The following is a 20,398-nucleotide window of genomic DNA, read 5'->3' on the forward strand; positions in this document are numbered from 1 at the left end:
GGCTTAAAAGGCTGGCTAGCAATACACATGTCCCTATCTCTACTTCAAATCCAGGGCAGGTAGTCTCACCCACCTCAGCAGGAGATAAGAGATTTCTTTTGGGAGAAGTTAAAGCAGAGAGAGTCCAGATTGGAGCAGGAAGTGGAGGCTCCAGGAAGACTATTTCCAAGAAATAAAAATTAGAGTGGATCCACTTCCTGACAAGTTTGACTATGAAGAAAATTCTGTGCAGTGGCATTTTATATTTCTCTGTGATTATACAGGAAAGCTTAACTATCCATTCAAAGAATATTAAGCAAATGAAAAAATGAGTATATTTTTAACTCCAGGTAAAATAAAAATTTGCACAAGAAAATAATCGTAATTATGGCACATCAGTTGGCTCAGCAGTGAACAGTATTTATATATTCATTATACTGAAAACAGATTTAACATGTTATTATGTTGGGAAGAAAGGGAAGTGCCTATTAACTTAAAATGCACATACCTTATGGCCCAGGAATTACCCCTAAAATAATTTATACTGTGTATTTGCACATACTCGAGGATATTTATGACAATGTTGTTTAAAACAGCAAAATGTCAAAAACGACCTAAAGGACAACAATAGCATTAAATCAGTAGTATTCCAAAAGTAGAATAATATTCAGCCATCCAAAAGAATGAGGCAGTGCCATATAAACTGACACTGAAAAAAATATCCAAGGTATATTGTGAAGTGAATAAGCAAGATTCAGAGTATTATGCAAACTTTATGTAAAGGTGTGTTTGTGTTTGTACACATCTCAGAGAACAAATTGATGGTTGCCAGAGGGGAAGTGGGTTTAGGGGTAGGCAAAATGGGTGAAGGGGAGTGGGAGGTATAGGTTTCCAATCATGGAATGAATATGTCATGGGGATGAAAGTAGAGCACAGGGAATATAGTCAATGGTATTGTAATAGTGTCGTAGGGTGACAGAGGGTAGCTACACTTGTGAGCATAGCATAAAGTATAGAGTTGTCAAATCACTATGTTGTACACCTGAAACTAATATAACATTGTGTGTTAACTTTATTTCAATAAAGAAGAAATTTTAAAAATTATTTTTAAAAAATGAACTCATAGAAACAGAACGGATTGGTGGTTGTTAGAGGTAGGGTGGGGTAGGGGTGGGCAAAAGGTACAAACTTCCAGTTTTAAGATAAATAAGTCCTTGAGATGTAATGTACAGCATGGTGACTATACATACATACTATACATACAACTCTACTATATGTTTGAAAGCTGCTAAGAGAGTAGATCTCAAAAGTTCTCACAAGAAAAAAAAATTGGTAATATGTGTGGTGATGGGTATTAACTTATTGTGCTGATCATTTTGCAATATATGCATATACCAAATCATTATGTTGTGCACCTAAAACTAATGCAGTGTTATATGTCAATTATATCTCAATTTAAAAAGAAGCCAAAAAACTAAGAATTAAAAAATTAAATGTGGATATGCAGTCAATCCCACCAAACGAATACACAAGGCTCTTCGGCAGTCATATGTTTTTTAAATGCTGATTTCAAATCTGGTCAAATTTCTGAACTTCCTTATCAACCCTAGTAGTTTTAATTAATTATCTTGAACATTCGAATTAAACAGTAATTTGTGATGAATAAAGGCAGTTATCTTACTTTCCCCCAATATTTGTGACTTATTTCTTTGTCTTCAGGCTCAAAGCTCCAGTACAATGTAGAAGATCGGAGCTGACACAGATACCCCTCCTGCATCCTGATTTTAGCTAGAATGTTCCTAATGTTCCCCCCCCTCCCCGGAAGTTCTACTGCTTGCTCTGAATTTATGACAGAGACTATTTATCAGGTTAAGAGTGTTTTCTTCCTTTCCTATTTTAGTTTAAGGTTTGTAATGTTAATCAGAAATAGGAATTGAATTTGAGCAGATTTTTAAAGCATACATTGATGTTGATTTCCCTATTTGTTAATATAGAAAATTACATGAAAAAGATTTTCTCCATTGCAATATCCTTAAATTCATGGGATTAAATGACACTTGGCTATGGTGTGGGTTTCTGAGATTATATACTTATAGATCATCATTTTATAATACATTAGTTAGGATATTTATTTGTATTTATAGTTATATATATATATATTTGGTTCTATCCATGGATATATTTTATCCATGACCACATAACAAGTTGGGATGCCTTCCATCTTTTTCTATTCCTGGAATAATTTATATAGGAATTATCTGTTTTGTGAACATTTGATAGTACCTGTCTATAAATTTTCTGGGACTGAGACTTTAAAGGATAGATCTTTCATTACCTATTCAATTACTTCTATAGTTATTGAATAGTTCAGTTTTCTACCTCTTATTTCTTCGTAAGTCAATATGGAGATTTATATTTTTCTGGAATATCATCCGTTTAATCTACACTTTTCAACATAATGGTAAAAAATTTACATAATCTTGTGGAGTTAAAAAAAAAAACCCACTGCTGGACCTTTCGTCTGTTTGCTTTCTTTTTTCTAAGGTTTATTATTTTTGTATTTTCTCATTTATCTTTGTAAGAATTACCAAACTGTTTATTTTGCTGCTCTTTTAAAATAATTCATTTTTGTTTATATTAATCAAGTCTACTATATTTATATTCTGTTTCATTAATTGTTTTTATTTTTATAATATTTTCCTTTTACTCTTGTATACTTTTCAAAGGTTCTTGCAATGAATGACTAGTTCACTTTTTAAAATCTTATTTTCTAATAAATACATTTAAGGCTATAAGTTTTCTTGGGTACACCCCGCAGGTTTTGATATGTGGGACTACTGTGGCCATTCATCTCTCAATAATTTGTAATTTCAACATTGACATTATTTGTAAACCAAGAATTATTAGAAGTGTGTTTTAAATATCTAAGTTACATTTTAGGGGGACTTGAATTTCCTTTTTGATACAAGAAAAGGCATGACAATGTGAATATACTTAACACTACTGAACTGTACATTTAAAAATAGTTAAGATGGTAAATTTTATGGTATGTGTACTTTATCACAATTTAAAAAAATTTAATACACACACATACACACACACACACACACACAGACAAGTGGATTTCTGGGTGGGTTCAGAGTAGTCACAAAACAGAGGCAGAAGAACCAGAGAGATAGCAGCATCAGAAGGACTTGGCCCATCCTTGCTGATCTTGAAGATGGAGAAAGGGGCCCTGAGCTGAAAATGCAGTAGCTTGTAGAAGCTGGAAAAGACAAGAAAGCAGATTCTCCTCTAGAGCCTCCAGAAAGTTCTGCCAACACCTTGATTTTAACAGTTAATTAAGCCTGAAGTTCATAGGAAATACTGCCTTCTTAGCCCCTTTCTATATTTGATATAAAACTAATGTAAGCATAGTGATCTGTATGGCCTGGCACATAAGCCATAGAGGAAGTCTTCCTATAATATACACAAAGCCTTTTCTCCCTTCGCCATCCTTTTGCATGGCCAGTGCAGACAGCATCATCGAAAGTTCTCAGTGAGAAAATGGAGGCGGAAGGAAGTTAGGCTCCTAGACCTCAGGATCTCAGTGCTGGACGGGTAGAATTTACTAGATCAGGCCTATCTCCACCATCCTAACTGAGCTCTCTCCAGAATCCACTCTACCCAGCCAGGATTGGAACACAAGCCCTTGGCACCCAGTCCCAGCGAGGCCCGAAGAGTAAGAGCTTGGGAAATATTAACCTGGAACACTATTAAAACTTTCACCTGCAGTGATTAGAATGGTAGTGGAGAGAAAGGCCACAGCCCACCAGGCTCTTTGCCCTCTCAAGGGCTTAAGGGAATTTCATTCCTGGAAATGTGTACAGAGTCTTTGCCACTGTGTCCCAGATGTGTTCCACTTGCTTATCCTGTGAACTTTAGATTGCATTAGAAAAGCTAACATTTGCTTGTGTGGAAGGAGGCTGAGCCTCTTCTCTACCCTTCTCCCTGGCCATTTGAGAAAGGTCCGAGACAGAATGATTCCTTTAATAAATGGATACGGCCCTGCATCTTGCCAACAATATTTTGATCAATCTTTTCTTTTACTATTTTTAAAACAGAATTCAAAGTAGTTCCTTCTAATTTTTAGGTCTTTTCATCGATTCTTTGCATGGAGCAGGAACAGGAGATTATGGCCAGGTAAGGCATTTCAGCCCTTTAGAAAAAACATTTTAGTAATTAATTCTATTTCTAGATCTCTCTTCACTTGAGTACCTTTACACCTTTGGGTTTTCAGGTTTGGTACAATTCCTCTGACCTATGATTTTCCAAGTTCATGGATCAGTGCAGGCCTATAAGGTGGGGAAACTGAGGCAGGGAGTTGGAGAGTATTGGAAAGGGAATTTGAAAACCCATGACAGCATTATGAGTTGAGGAGAAACTCAACCAGAGAGTTTCCACTTTTTCTCCTCTTCCCCTCAATGATTCCTCAGCATTTTAGAATAATTATCTCCTAGGCTTCAACTGTAGCTCTCTTTCTACAGGGCAGAAAATGAAGGTGAAGATGAACTCCACATGTTTAAAGCTGAAGCAATGCTTTCTCTCCTACCCTGCCTCCCCAAATCATCCAAATCATATCTGCAGTCTCTGAGTCCTGAAAAAGGCTTAAAATCTCCTTTAAATGGTTTCCGTTTTTGGTGTTAAAATGCTCCAAATGTGAGTTCTGCAGGCAAAAATATTTGCACACAATAATTTTTATTAGACTTTTACAATGTATAATCTTTACAATGACTTTCTTCTGCAATATTCCTCAGAAAGTAGTTTACTTAGGAAGGCAGTTTATGAAACTTGTAAGTTGTTAAAAAGTTACTAAGGAAAATCATTTATGTGCAAAATAAAATATTGATCAAATGGTTATAACTTGAAGTGAGCTCTCAGATAAAAGAAAAATAAAACCCAAAGATGTAAAGGCACTCAAGTGAAGAGAGATCTAGAAATAGAATTAATTACTAAAAGGTTTTTTCTAAAGGGCTGAAATGCCTTACCTGGCCATAATCTCCTCCTGTTCCTGCCCCATGCAAAAAATCGATGAAAAGACCTAAAACTTAGAAGGAACTACTTCAGCAGAAGCTGTTAGAAAGGGGAGTCACTGAAATGCCTCTTTAAGCTAAAGCAATTGCCAGGAATTGATGGAAACTATGAAAACATTTCACCCTGAGTCTACAGAGCCACGGACATGAACCATCTGATGAATTGTATGACTTTAAAACAAGGACTAAAGAGAAATTTTAAAAAAGATATTTTAAAATCAAGTCTTGGGATAAGAAACTATGCTATGGATGATCGTGTTTAGAATCTGTAAGAAATGAACTGAGTTTTACATTATACCAGGTGTTTTTTCCCAACTATTGCCCATAGATGAGTGCATCTAAAGCAAAGGGCTCTAGAGATGGAATGGAAGTTTCGCCGATATCCAAGCCTTTTTTGTCCCACCTGAACCCGCCAGGAGACAACATTCCCCTTCCCAATTTACAGTTAGGTGTGACCTCTCGATTGAGTCGAGCCCTGGACTTATTACGGCACTGTATTAAAATCTCCCAGATCCTCCATAGATTCTCAGTCTCCTTTCAGTTCCTGGCTGGAGGTGGCTTTTCCACCCAGAGGACTCAAAGTCCCTAGAAGATGACAGAACCATGAAATGGAAGGAGTCGGAGTCCTGGAATCTCCACATGGAAAGCAGCCAATCCTTTTGGATTGGGACATGAGCAAGAAATGAACTTTTTCTTGTGTTAACCAACTGAACCTTGGAGGTTATTTGTTATGGCAGATAAACTACCTTAATTAATACGGTACTTATTAACATTACAGTTTCCTCCTGCCAAGATATATTGAATCAGAAACTCTTGAAATAGGATCCAGGACTCTGGAATTCCTAAGTTCTCCAAGCAATTGTATGCACATTGAAGTTTCAGAAGAGCTGCTTGAGACTTCGATTCCTTTAAAAGTGATCCAACTATATATTAAAATGAATCTTTTCTTAAAGGTGTTAAGTCAAACTATTCAAAGAGTTTTAAGGGGCGCCTGGGTGGCTCAGTCGTTAAGAGTCTGCCTTCGGCTCAGGTCATGATCCCAGGGTCCTGGGATTGAGTCCCACATCGGGCTCCCTGTTCGGCAGGAAGCCTGCTTCTCCCTCTCCCGCTCCCCCTGCTTGTGTTCCTTCTCTCGCTGTGTCTCTCTCTGTCAAATAAATAAATAAAATTAAAAAAAAAAGAGTTTTAAATCTGTTAATATAGAGCAATGCTTTAGAAGCTATCAGAAACAATCAATCTTGTTTTTAATGCCACACACATAATTTAAATCATGTAGGTCTGAGTGTGCAACATATATTCAACAAATATTTATTAAGCACTCATTATGTGCCAGGAACTGTACCGGATGCTGGAGATACATGATCTACAAAACAGTCACGTCTCCTACGGGTATGGGTAACTATAATACGTTGTGATAAGTGGAAATACCTGGTGCTCTGAGAGCATATGAAAAACATTTAACCCAGATGTGGTGGATTCAGAAAAGACATCTCAACATAAGCATGAAGGATGAGCAGGAATTAACTTGTTGAAGGGAGGAGGAAACATTTTTCCAAATAGGCAAACTAAGTAGCATGCACTAAGATGAAAAAGTGAGAGAAAGCATGTGACATGGTGTTGAGGATGGGCATGAAGAGACTTGGGGCTAGGGAACTAAGCATGGGCCAGGGCAGAAGGCAGTGGAAATCAATTTCAGGAACTTGGAAATCATCTTGAGGGGAATGAGGTGCCATTGAAGTGGTTTAAAGGAAAATGCACTTTATCAGATTTGCTTATAAAATATTCCGGTTGCATTGTGCAGAATGGATTGGATGGGCCAAGACTGGAGGAAACCAGTTAATAGACTGGTCTGTATGTGTTACAGAGTTCCAAGTAATAAGCTAACTGATTAATTTATTCATTCAACTAAGGCTTACTGATCCCCATCCAAGGGGCTTGGGATATAGTTGTGACAAGATAGATATGATTTATCCTCATGAACTTTAAAGCTGAAAGAGAGAAAGAGATTGAGACCCAATATGTAATAAAATGATAGTGGCCCAGAGTAGCCAAGGTAAGAGTGGAGGAACTACTGGTAATTGAGGAAATGTAGGAGGGGAGGAAGGAGAAGCCCAAGATAATGCTCTGGTTCCTGGCGTGATGAATGGTACCACGATTCATGGAAATAAAGAGGACAAGAGTAAAATTAGGTTGAAAGGAGAAAATGTGTTTAATTTTGGACTTAACACTACCTGATTTCAAGACTTATAAAGATACGGTAATCAAGACAGTGTCGTATTGGCATAAAGATAGATCAATGAAACAGATTAGAGAGTACAGAAATAGATGCACACATATATGGTCAATTGATTTTCAACAAAAGCACAAAAGCAATCCAATGGAGTAGAGCTAGTCTTTTCAACAAATGATTTTGTAACAGTTGAACAACTATATGCAAAAATAATCCTTGGATCTATATCTTATACCATATAAAAAATAAACTCAGGACATATTTTAGATCAAACTGTAAAGTCTAAAGCTAAAACTTCTAGAAGAAGATATCGGTGGCCTTAGACAAAGATTTCTTAGATATGATACCAAAAACACAAACCATAAAAAAAAATGGATATATTGGATTTCATCAAAATTAAGAACTTTGAAAGAGAGAACGTCATCAAAATTAAGAATTTCATTAAGAGAATGAAAAACCACAGACTGGGAGAAAATATTTGAAAATTATGTATCTCGTAAAGAACTTAGATCCAGAATATATAAAGAATTCTCAAAGTCCAACAATAAGAAAAGAAACAATTATATTAAAAAATGGGCAAAAGATTTGGGAAGTCACTTTACCAAGGAAGATAAATAGATGACAATCACATGAAAAAATGTTCAACATCCTTAGTCATTAGAGAAATACAAATTAAAACTATAATGATATGCCACTGTATACCCATTGGAATGGCTAAAATTAAAAGAAAAATGAACACATATGTCTATACAAAGATAAATCTGCATTGCAGATTTATTTGTAATAGCCCTAAACTGGAAACGACACAACTGTTTGACAACAGGTGAATGAGTAAACAAATTGTAGTCTAGTTATACAATGGAATATGACACAGCAACTAAAGGAATTAACTATTGATTCAGGCAATAATACAGACAAATCTCAAAATTATTATTACTGAAAAAAGTCATGAAAAAGGGTATATGCCATATGCCTTGATTTGTTTAAAATTCTTTAAAAAAAATTTTTTTTATTATGTTATGTTAATCACCATACATCATTAGTTTTTGATGTAGTGTTCCATGATTCATTGTTTGTGTATAACACCCAGTGCTCCATTCAATATGTGCCCTCCTTAATACCCATCACCGGGCTAGCCCAACTCCCCACCCCCCTCCCCTCTGGAACCCTCAGTTTGTTCTAGAAAATCCAAATGAATTTATAGTGACAAAAACCCGATCAGTAATTGCCTGTGGACTGACAGGGAGTGGTGGCATGAAGGGATTGGTGAGAGGGATGACAAAGGAATTCAAGGAAACCTTTGGGTGATGGATGTATCCATTATCTTGACAGTGGTGGTAAGTTTCAATATATACAAAAGTTTTAAAGGTTTTCAAATTGCAAACTTTAAATATGTGTAGTTTCTTGTCTATCAATTATACCTCAATAAAACTGCTAAAGTACTTTAAAAAAACCCAAATTATGTGGGTGGGCCCCATCCAGTTGGTTAAAGACCTAAATAGATAAAAAGCAAAGAATTAATTTTCTCTCTGCTTGTCTTCACACTGGGACATCAGTCTTCTCTGCCTTCAGACTTGGACTCAGACTATAACTTACACCATTGTCTTTCTTGCATCACCAGCTTGGGACTACAGATCTTAGACTTTTCAGCTTCCATAAGTGCAAGAATGAATTCCTTAAGTAAATATATACATATATATACACACACATATATATGTAAGTACATACATATAATTATATACGTGATCTAGAATTCTATAAATTTATATAGTTATTATCTAAATATCATATTTATATATTTTATATGTTACCTCTTAGATTATATACATAATTTTATATAGAGATGTATTACAGAATAGAGAATAGGAGATATGTATACATATGTATATATTTCCCATATTATATATAGGTTTATGCATGTGTGTGTATATATACATATATATGTATATATACACACACACAAATGTAGATAGATATAGATATAGATAGATATAGATATAGATATATAAATATAGATATATAGATATGCAGATATTTCCCATTAGTTCTGTTTCCCTGGAGAACCCAGACTGATACAGAAGCAAAGAATGTAGACAGATCAGTCAAGGAATGCTCTTGAGCCAGGTGGTAGAATTGGACAGACAAGGAGACAAGAGTTGAGGAAGATAAAGCAGGGAAGACAGAAGAATGGGGCAGCTGGGTATGGGGGAAACAGGGGGAGGGGCTGGGAAGTAGAGGCGTCCAAGTGTAAATTAACAGATACAGAGGGGATAATACGTGAATGAAATAGTCATCAGGATGAGAACTTTAACTGAAACATTTCAGAAACAGACTTCCAGATAATGACAAGATCTAGGGACATGGAAAGTAGATGGCTGAGAAAAAGAGGAAGTGATGTTGATTGGCATTGTATCATACAAGGAGCTGATTGACCAGGGAGTTGAGTCATCCCTGTGCTCTTTGTGAGAGGAAGATTCCAAAGAATTCAGGCTGGCTGGTATCAGCATCTCCCACTTGCAGATTTTGCTAGTTTAAATGATTCAGTACCCCTGTAGAAAATTATACTCCTAAACACATAAAATGATCACGGAAAATATCATGCCTGAAATATTTTGATCAGAAAAACTGTGTCTTTGGCATTCTAGATGGTCTAGCCTTTTCTTGTCCTTTCATGGTGTTTTCAGCCTTGCAAGCTATAGGACTTAGAAAAATCTTATTAAAAAAGTTCCTTTCCTGTGATTGATTGTTCCTAATCCCTCACCTGGCAGCTCTGCGTTAGCCCAGTGACTTGAGTTAGTTATGATTGGATAGGCCCTATGAAATGAGGGCATTGGATTAGATCAGTGAGAGGTTCTGGACCTTTTTTTTTTTTTTATTGTGGACCTCTTTGGAAATTTGATGAAAATATGAGTTCTTTTTCCAGGAAAATGAATGTTGCACATATCCACATAATTCTGCATTCAGCTTAAAGGCAGTTCATAGGCTGTCACTTAATATAACCTGAATTTGATTACCATGGGTATCTTTTCAATTCTACAATATTATGACTACAGTTACACTACAAAATCAGTTGGTTTGTTAGCAAAAAAAAATTTTTTTAATTTAATTACAGTCTTTTCCCCTCAAGTTGTCCCTGAGATCTCTTTCTGTAATTGGTGAGGTCTAGAGCTACTGTATGCATTTCTCTCTGATTGTGGCCTGATATTTCTCTCCTAGTGCGACCCTTCCCTTTCAGAGCACCTGAGAGTCATGTTATTCACCCCAACAGATTTTATTTAAAAAGGATCAGTCTCTTCTGTGGAAACAGCTGAGCCTGACATCCTGTTTGTCGACTGGCAACAGCCCAACCCCGCAGCTGAAGTGCCGAAGGGACATCAGGGACTCCTACTATCTCTTGCCAATTCACTCTGAACAGGGAATACAAGTTGGAGAGATGAGTTTGGCACAGAAGGGAGTTGAGGGAACTACGGGCTGATGGCAGGGTCTCTGCTGCACATATTTGTGCTTGTGGTCCCAAGAGTGCTTAGAAATGGCAAGCCTAGGAATAGACCATGGAGCGAAATGAGGAAAAGAGAAAAGAAAAAAAAAAAAAGTCCTTCCCAAGCAAGCAAGCAACAAACATACACCATTAAAAAATCATCTCTAGAGATAGACTTCATTTTTTATTCCTCTTAAATTAAGATCAGTCACCAACACGGTAGCTTTCCCTTTCTGTGAAAAGGTCACTGACCATTTGTCCAAGGCAGCAGTAGGAGATCTATCTGCTTAGTAGCCAGAGTAATTGCAGATTCTAATCCATTTTAGAAAATGGGCTCCGTAGATGAGGTTGTTTCTCCCAGCTCTTCCTCTTAGGCAGAAAGTGACCTTGGTTCTGTTTCTATCTATGCCTTCTCTTCTTCTATCAACAGATTCAAAATTACTCACAATAAAGACTGAAATACTAGAAACCACTAAAGGACAGCAAAAGAAGAAGAGCCAAGCAATAGATGGCTAATAGCTGTGTCCTAAAAACCTCAAGCTAAGCAAAACTACTTCAATCAGTCCCCAAACATAGCTCTGCGTTCCCTGGAAGCCAAGGTTAAAAAATTAATGACTGAGGTAGTCTTCATTAGCTATTAAATTAAATATATCAGCTTTAAAATGTTTTTCCCTATCATTAAATTCTCAAGTAAATTTACCTGTCGTGCAGATATTCAACTAATATGGTGGATTTAAATACCTTCAATTTTATTTGAGATACAGGAACATTTTTATACGGAAAGTTCTCAAATATATTCTTGATAAGTGTCAAGGGGAGGATATTAAGTCATACACTTGTTAAGGTTTTCTCAGAGGTAGCTTAAGGAAGTCTATCATGAAAGTGTTATTTGCTAGTTTTTGACTTGGCATGGAGATAAAACTTAGACTAGAAGAGAATTTAGGCTAGAGGAATACATCTTCAGCTATTCTTCTTAGAAAATTCTTTTCAATTATCAGTGTCTCAGGTGGGTAATTACAGACAATGAATGGCAGCTAATTTGAGACCTAAAGCATAGATCTTCCACACTGCTGATAGAAGAAGACTCATGCATTATAGGCATTTGATGTGCAGAGCTGAGGTTTTATTATGAAAACTAAGAGGCTTGATTTATATTCTTGCCTAGGTGGAAAGTTTTTCCATTTGTACCCTGGGTAGTTTTCAGATGCATATGCAAACAGTGCCAAGATTTTTTTCAGGAAACAGCTTTGAATAACTAAAATATCTCCTGATAACCAAATTAAATAACAAAATTGTTTAGTCTGAAAACTGGAGCATATCTACCCATAGTGACTATTTAGAATTTGGCACAATTTTAGGCTTTTTTAAAAATAGTCAATGGAATTACTTGCTTTAGGGTGATTGCTAAAGAGAATAAAACTATGCCAACATCAAAGAAGAAGATGTACACATTCTTGTTTGCAGTGGGAAGAGAGAATGCCTCCAGCTCATCCAAAAGTTGTACCAATATGTTGATATGAGCTCCAGGGAATGGAAAAGGAGTTATATAGTTGCAACTAAGAGTACACAGGACTTCTCCTTTCTGCTTCTCAGGACTCACTTAAAGGCGCTGTTGAAGTTAGACCAAGTAGAATCAGATTTACCTTACTCATTTCAGTAAGGACAAAAGGGGACATGGTGCAAGCTATAAAAAGCAAAAGACTCATAGTGTCAGCATGGTTGTTAAAGCAAGAGGAAATTTGCATTATAGTTTTCCACATTATACAAAAAGAAAAAAAAAAAGATTTCCTTTAGATTCAAAGTCCACTCAAGTATCTTGTCCTATGATTTAGCTTTTGAGAACAAAGAATTCCTTTGCCTTGTATTCAGTTTTTTCCCCCTCTGGGAATGTGATTATCTTGTAAATTACTAAATAGCCAGGCAGAATGGAGATATAGAGAAATTAGTAAAGAAAGACACTTCTTTGAGTTCAGGATTTGGAAAACTAGTCCAACCAATGTTGGCAGTGTGCAATGAACAGAGGAGTATAATCAATAGAACCAGAGGTCCAAATAAACAATAAACAACAACAAAATGTCTAGATGTTAAAATAGATGTTAAGTCAAACTTTGTCTCTTTATAAGAGACAAAGAAGGTCACTATATAATAATAAAGGGTCAATTCATCAATTATAAATATATATGTGCCCCAAAACAGAGAACCTAAATGTAATAAGTAAATATGAAGGGAGAAATAGACAATAATACAATAACGGTAGAGGACTTCAGTACCCCACTTTCAACAATGGACAGATCATTCAGACAGAAAATCAATAAACATTTGACTTGAACTACCCCTTGGACCAAATGGACCTATCAGACATATCCAGAACATTCCACCCAGGAGCAACAGAATATACGTTCTTCTCAAGTGCACAGGAAACATTCTCCAGGATAGATCATATGTTGAGCCACAAAATAAGCCTTAGCGAATGTAAGAAGGGTGACATTGTATCAAGTATCTTTTCAAACCACCATGGTTTGAAACTAGAAATCAGTAACAGGAGGAAAACTGGAAAATTCTCTAATGTGTGAAAACTAAAAAATACACTCCTGAACAACCAATGGGTCAAAGTAGAAACCAAAAGGGAAACCAAAAAATATCTTGAAACAAATGAAAATGGAGATACAACATATCAAAATGTATGAGATGCAGCAAAAACAGTTCTAAGAAGGAAGTTTATTGTGTTGAACTTCTACAGTAAGAAAAAAGAAATATTTCAAATACACAACCTAACTTTACACCTTAAAGAACTGAAAAAAGAAGGACAAACTGAGCCCGAAGAAAAGATCAATGAAATGAATTGCTTGTTTTTGAAAAAATAAACAAAACGGACAAACTGTTACCTAGACTTATTAAGAAAAAAAGGATAGTTCAACATCCACAAATCAATGAATGTGATAAACCACATTAACAGAATGAAAGATAAAAATCATATGATCATCTCAATAGATACAGAAAAAGCATTTGACAAAATTCAACATTCTTTCATGATAAAAACTCTCAAGAAACTGGATATAGAAGAAATGTACCTCAACATCATCCTCAATTGGGAAAGGTTAAAAACTTTCCTTAAAATAGAAATAAGAGAAGGGAGCCCACTCTCACCATTCCTATTCAACTGTGTACTGGAAGTCCTAGCCAGGGCACCTAGTCAAGGAAAAGAGGTAAAAGACATAAAAATTAGAAAGGAAGAAGTAAAATTGTCTCTAACTGATGATATGATGTTATATAACCCTAAAGATTCCGCCAAAAAACTATTAGAACTAATTAACGGATTCAGTAAAGTTGCAGTATACAAAACCCAACACACAAAAATCAGTTGCATTTCAACATACTATCAATGAAGTCTCTAAAAAAGAAGTTTAAAAATCCCATTTACAGGGGCACCTGGGTGGCACAGTCGGTTAAGCATCCGACTCCTGGTTTCAGCTCAGGTCATGATCTCAGAGTCATGAGATGAAGCCCTAACATCTGGCTCTGGAGTCTGCTTGGGTTCTCTCTCCCTCTCCCTCTGCTCCTGCTCACCCACTGTTCCCTCTCGCTCTCTCAAAAATAAATAAATAAATCTTTAAAAAAAAATGCCATTTACAAGAGCATCAAAAGTAATAAAATAGTAAGGAATAAATGTAATCAAGGGAGTGATATATCTGTGTGCTGAAAACTATGAGACATTGATGAAAGAAATTGAAGAAGACAAAAATAAATGGAAAGATAGCCCACCTTCAAGGATGAAAAGGATTGGTATTGTTAAAATGTCCATACCGCCCTAAGCCATCTATGGATTCAAACCAATCCCTATCAAAATTCTAATGGCATTTCTCACAGAAATAGAACAATCCTAACATTCATATGGAACTGCAGAAGTCCCCTGACAGCTAAAGCAAAGCTGACAAAGAACAAAGCTGGAGGCATTACAATTCCTGATTTCAAACTTTATTACAAAAATATAGGAATAAAAAAGTATGATAGTGGCATAAAAACAGACACAAACCAGTGGAACAGAAACAAGAATCCAGAAATTAACCCATGCATATACGATCAGCTAATATTTGGAAAGGAGTCAAGAAAATTCAACAGGGGAAATGATAAGTCTCTTCAATAAATTATGCCGGGGAAGAATGAAGAATGAAGAAGAATGAAATTGGACCCATATCTTACACCACTCACAAAACTAACTCAAAATGGATTAAAGACTTAAATGTAAAACCTGAAACTGTAAAACTTCTAGTAGGAAACATAGGAAAAAATCTCCTTCACATTGATCTTGGCAATAATTTTTTGGATATGACACCAAGAACACAAACAACAAAAGCGAAAATGAACAAGTGGGACTACAACAAACTAAAAAGTTCTGCACAGCAAAAGAAACAATTAGCAAACTAAAAAGGCAACCTATGAAATGCAAACCATCTATCTGATAAGGGATTAATTTCAAAATATATAAGGAAATCACACAACTCAACAGCAAAACATAAAAAAAAACCAGTCTGATTTTAAAATGAGCAAAGAACATAAATAGATATTTTTCCCAAAGAAGACATACAAATGGTCAACAGGTCCATGAAAAGATGCTCAAATCACTCATCATCAGGGAATCACAAATCAAAACCACCAAGTCACACCTGTTAGAGTGACTATTATCAAAAAGAGGAGAGATAACAAGTGTTGGCAAGAATGAAGAAAAGGGAATGTTTGTGCACTGTTGGTGGGAACGTAAATTGGTACAGTCACAAAATAAAACAGTATGGAGGTTCCTTAAAAAATTAAAAATAGAGCTACCGTATGATTCACCAACCCCACTTCTGGGTGTAGATGGGGCAGTAAATAACATCACTATCTTGAAGCGATATCTGCATGTTTATTGCAGCATTATTCACAATAACCAAGACATAGGAACAATCTGTGTCCCTCAACAGGTGAAAAAGGGACATGTGAGAATATGTATACAATATTATCCATCCATAAAAAAGGAAACCCTACCTTTTGTGACAACATGGATGGACCTTGAGGTCATTATGCTAAATGAAATAAGTCAGGCAGACAAAGCCAAATACTATATGACCTTACTTTATGATCTTTTTACTTTTTTTTTTTTTTTTAGATATATGGAATCTAAAAAAGCTGAACTCAAAAAAATCGAGAGTAGGATGGTGGTTGTTAGGAGCTGGGGGGGTGAGGGAAATGGGGAGATGTTGGTCAAACGGTACAAACTTCCAGCTACAAGATGATTAAGTTCTGAGGATCTAATGTACAGCATGGTGACTGTAATTAATAGTACTTTATTATATACTTGAAAGTTGTTAAGAGAGTAGATCTTAAAAGTCATCACCAGGGGTGCCTGGCTGGCTCACTCAGTGGAGCGTGATCTCAGGGTTGTGAGTTCGAGCCCCACATTGGGTGTAGAGATGACTTAAAAATAAAATCTTTAAAAAAGACATCACCACACACACACACACACACACACACACACACACACAAGTAATTATGTGAGGGAACAAAGGTGTTGACTAATCTTATTGTGGTAATCATTTCATAACATGTATAGACTCCTGTCTGAACTCCAGAATGATAAGATAATAAGTCAGTGTTGTTCTAAGTCACCAAGGCTGTGGTCATTTGTTACAGCGGCAATAGAATACTAATCCCGTGGGCAAAGTGGATGAAATGTATCGTTGTCATCAGGTGTTGATATAAAAGGCCATCTTGGGTGTGGCAGGGATCAAAGCAGAACAGTTGCGGGGAGTGGATTAGGTGCGGTCTTGGCTGTTGCCAGGTAGAGAGGTCATTCCCCACTCCCGTCCCTTAGCCATTTGCATTCAGAAGTAAGGGGCTGACAGAACCATTTGGGGAAAATGTATTACACTCTCCCCTTCCCCCTGAGTGTGAACAACAAAGATGAGTGTGGAAGGCTACTCCTCTAGCCTGAGGCCAGACTGCAGAACAGGACGTGCGGGTCCCCGGGAGAAGGCACACGGCAAGAGAGGAGGAAATCCAGGCTGGGGATTCCGACTTCGCACGAGCACTTTGGCTGTCAGAGGGAAGTGTTGGTTTGAGGCAGAGCCCATGGACTAAAACTTCTCCTCACCCAGCCTTCCAGGCACTCCGAGACCTCGGTGGTGAAAACGGCTGTCAATTCAAAGAGCTGTGCCCCTTTGAGACCCAGACAGTGGTGTGGCTGGGTGCCTCTCGGCTTTCCATTCGGCCCGGTGGCAGGGGGCAGAGATGGAAACTCCAGGCCGGCGGGAGGCCCAACTGTTCCCGTTGCTGTTGACTGGCTGGCTGGCCTCAAGGATAAATGAATTCTCCCTCTCCTGGCTGCCAGCCCCTGGTGAGCCTTGAGGGGGCCTCCGCTGAGGAACGGTGGGGTTCCTAAGGAGGTCTGGCAAGAGCGACTCAGGGGGCTGATTTGGGGTCTTAAAGAAAATTCGCGCATCTTACATTTTGTCCTAAGCTTGTGGGTTTGGGACCTTTGGGTTAGTTGAGGCAGCGTTTTAGTCCTACATTTGCATTTAGAACTAAGAATGACCATGTGTAAGTGACGTGCTGGGACCGATGTGCCTAGAAGATAGAGATTATACGGTGTCTGTCAACAGAGATGTTTCAAATGACAACCATTCCTAGAGAGGCTGTTCCTGTCTTATCAAGGAAGATTCCCTTGGGCAAACCACCTATAAATGTCAGAGAGGGAGTCCCTGTGGCGTGAGGAAGGGTGGCAAGGCTGCTCATAGCTAGGACTTGTTAGTATAAGGGCTTGTCTCTGAGAAAGGACAGAGAAGCAAATCAGCCGTAAAAGGGAAAGGCAGGGGGAGGCTTTAGGGGAGGGCCTCAGGGACTCTAGTGTATGCCGGTAAGCTGGCTCTCTGGAAGGGCAGTTGCCACCGTGCCCAACATCCACTCCCCAGGGATTAAGCCTTTAGTGTCTGTTGATCATTGGAAGTATCAGGGTGGCCTCAAGGGTGAAATCCTGGGTTTTCTGCCAATAGGCACCTGGGAGGGTTTGCTGTCGGGCAAATAATGGGGAAAGCAAAAGAACTGTGAACATATTTGCACCCTGAGTTTGTGGAGCAAACGGTCATGCAATTGATATAAAGGATGCTCTGTTTCCTGAAGCAGTCAGCATTCAGGGAGACAATCTCACCTGTTTCCCTCCTGCTCAGACAATGCGTGGCCTTGTTATCTAAAACTGCAAACAGGGGTGTCTGAGGAGAAGAGGCTGGGAAATACTCACATAACCCCTTCGTGGCCATCCTTAGCGAACAGTTTCTAGACAAGCATCACTGGCTTTGTCTGACATTTGCCAGATTCCTACATAAATAACCAGTACCTGCATCTCTAGCAGCTGGGAAAGAAATAAGATTTAACAGGTTCAGGCTGATAAGGTGGTCCGATCCGGCTGACTTTGTTTTGAAACAAGATTAGATACCCTTATAGGAGCTGTGAACATGTAAATATGTGCTAAACATGCCACCGAAAGCCTGGTAGACAGAGCCCTGGGCTTCACAGAGGTGTGAGGAGGAAGACATTTCCTCGGTGTGCAGCTATAGAACATCTTAACACCCTCTGTCTCTGTGGATGAAATGCTGTCATCCTGGTAGCACCGAAGCTCTCTGTGTTCTTCTCGAATATTCCGTTGTATTCAGAGAAAATGATCCGCGGTCATTTTAAGAGGGAGCTATCCCCAGAAGAGGTCAGGTTGGAAAAATTAACTGCTCCAAGCTGCCGGCACTCATGTTAAGGAGACAAGAAGTATGCAGATGAAGACAAAGATGCACTTCAAGATGGAGGGAAGGCTTAGAGCAGGTTGGGAAAGAGACTCGAAAAGTCTTTTCGGATAGGAAAATGATCACGGTGGAGTTCCCACGGTGCCGACGGACGTGTGGGCGTGGTGGGGTGAGAAATCTCTTCGAGGCAGCACTGAGCTCAGTCCAGGACTCTGTGTGCAATTAAGGAAGCTCTGGAACATTCATTTGCATGAAATGAAGTGAAAGAAGTAGAACAAGAGTGGGGGAGGGGAAGGGAATTGATGGTAGAAAAGGCCTAGAGGAAGAGTAGGTTTTCTGTCCGTTTCCTCTAGAACGTCTTCCAGCTGCATGCTGATACAATTAACAAGTCAACGCACGCAGCCCGGGATCTCAACTGTCAGTCCTGGATGGGGTGCTTTACCTGATCCTGATCACCTGGCTAGGTGGGTGCTTTCCAGCCACAGGAGAGGGAGCGGCTTGCAGCAGGGACAGATGAATACAAAATTTCGGGAAGCTTCCCAGCACTCTCAAGTTCTCCGGTGGCCCCAGATTTACAGGAACGTGATGGGGCTCATCCTGCGGTCTGGTGGTGGAGACAGAGACTCGGACATTGCAGCATACCTAATCAGGGCCACTTATAACTCAGGTGGTCAAGCCGCGGGTTTCAGGAGCAAAGCCAAAGGTGTCTGTTAGCAATGGAAACTTCAGGAAAGACATAAGACACTAACAATAGTAGGTCATGTAGAGAATATGGACAGCTTGTCCCGGTGCTGGTGACAAAGGTGAGATATGGAAATAATTCTTTGTTCAAGTGTAACATAGTGCCACCAACCCCAGACCTTTCCGATTTTAGTTTCCTTAAAAGTCTAGATCTCATCTCAGTAAGAGCTGGATGCTATATTTGGTTGGTTGATGGGCTGAGACCCATCAATTTCAATATCCCTAGATTAGGGCAAAATCATTTAGAGGCCCCTCTGACTGATGGGCTATTCTTTTTCCCTTCCATCATCACAGCATGTAGACTGTGTGTTTGCCATAATTAACTAAATGTTAATAGCAAACTTCAATGATGTATATCGGCCCTCAAACTCACTAAGATCTTAGGAAGAAAAAAAAGACTAATTTTTTTTCTTAACACAATCCCCTGGGGAAATCAGAAGCTAAGGAAATTTCCAGCGATGAAATTAAAAACTATTCCCTCAGCGGATTAAGTCAAATAATAGGGAACAATAGTGGCTTAACTTAACTGTAAGGGACTTTTTAGTGTCATTTCAGAGTTGACAGTGCTGGAACAAAATGGGCCTCCAATAAATGTTGAAAAATAAAAGCGATTGGGGGTGGGGAGAGGTTGAGAGAATGAGGGATGGATCGGGAGGAGGTGGAAGGAGGGAGAGAAGGATTGATGACTCAAGTTTAGTTCTGATTTTTGAGGAAGCCAATGAAAAGGGAGACTGCAAATATAATTAGGTCTGTTGGAAAAGTATTTAATTGCTTCCAGAAACTTTTGACATGTCAATAGTTACACTGACACATAACTTAAAATCAAGGAGATCCTGTAAAAATGTTATACAGTGGGAGGAGTCTCCAATATTGCTTGCAGTTATGATACTGAGCATCCTCTCGAACCAAAACAAGTGAGGTATATCTGAGTCGGGGAAAGATAATACCAACAGGAGGTGCCTGGGTGGCTCAGTCGGTTAAGCATCTGCCTTCGGCTCAGGTCATGATCCCAGGGTCCTGGGAGCAGGGAGCCTGCTTCTCCCTCTCCCTCTGCCTGCCACTCTGCCTACTTGTGTTCTCTCTCCCTCTTTCTCAAATAAATAAAAATCTTAAAAATATATATATAATACCAACA

Source organism: Phoca vitulina, unplaced genomic scaffold (genome assembly GCF_004348235.1).
Source record: "Phoca vitulina isolate PV1807 unplaced genomic scaffold, GSC_HSeal_1.0 scaffold4, whole genome shotgun sequence".
Classification (NCBI taxonomy): domain Eukaryota; kingdom Metazoa; phylum Chordata; class Mammalia; order Carnivora; family Phocidae; genus Phoca; species Phoca vitulina.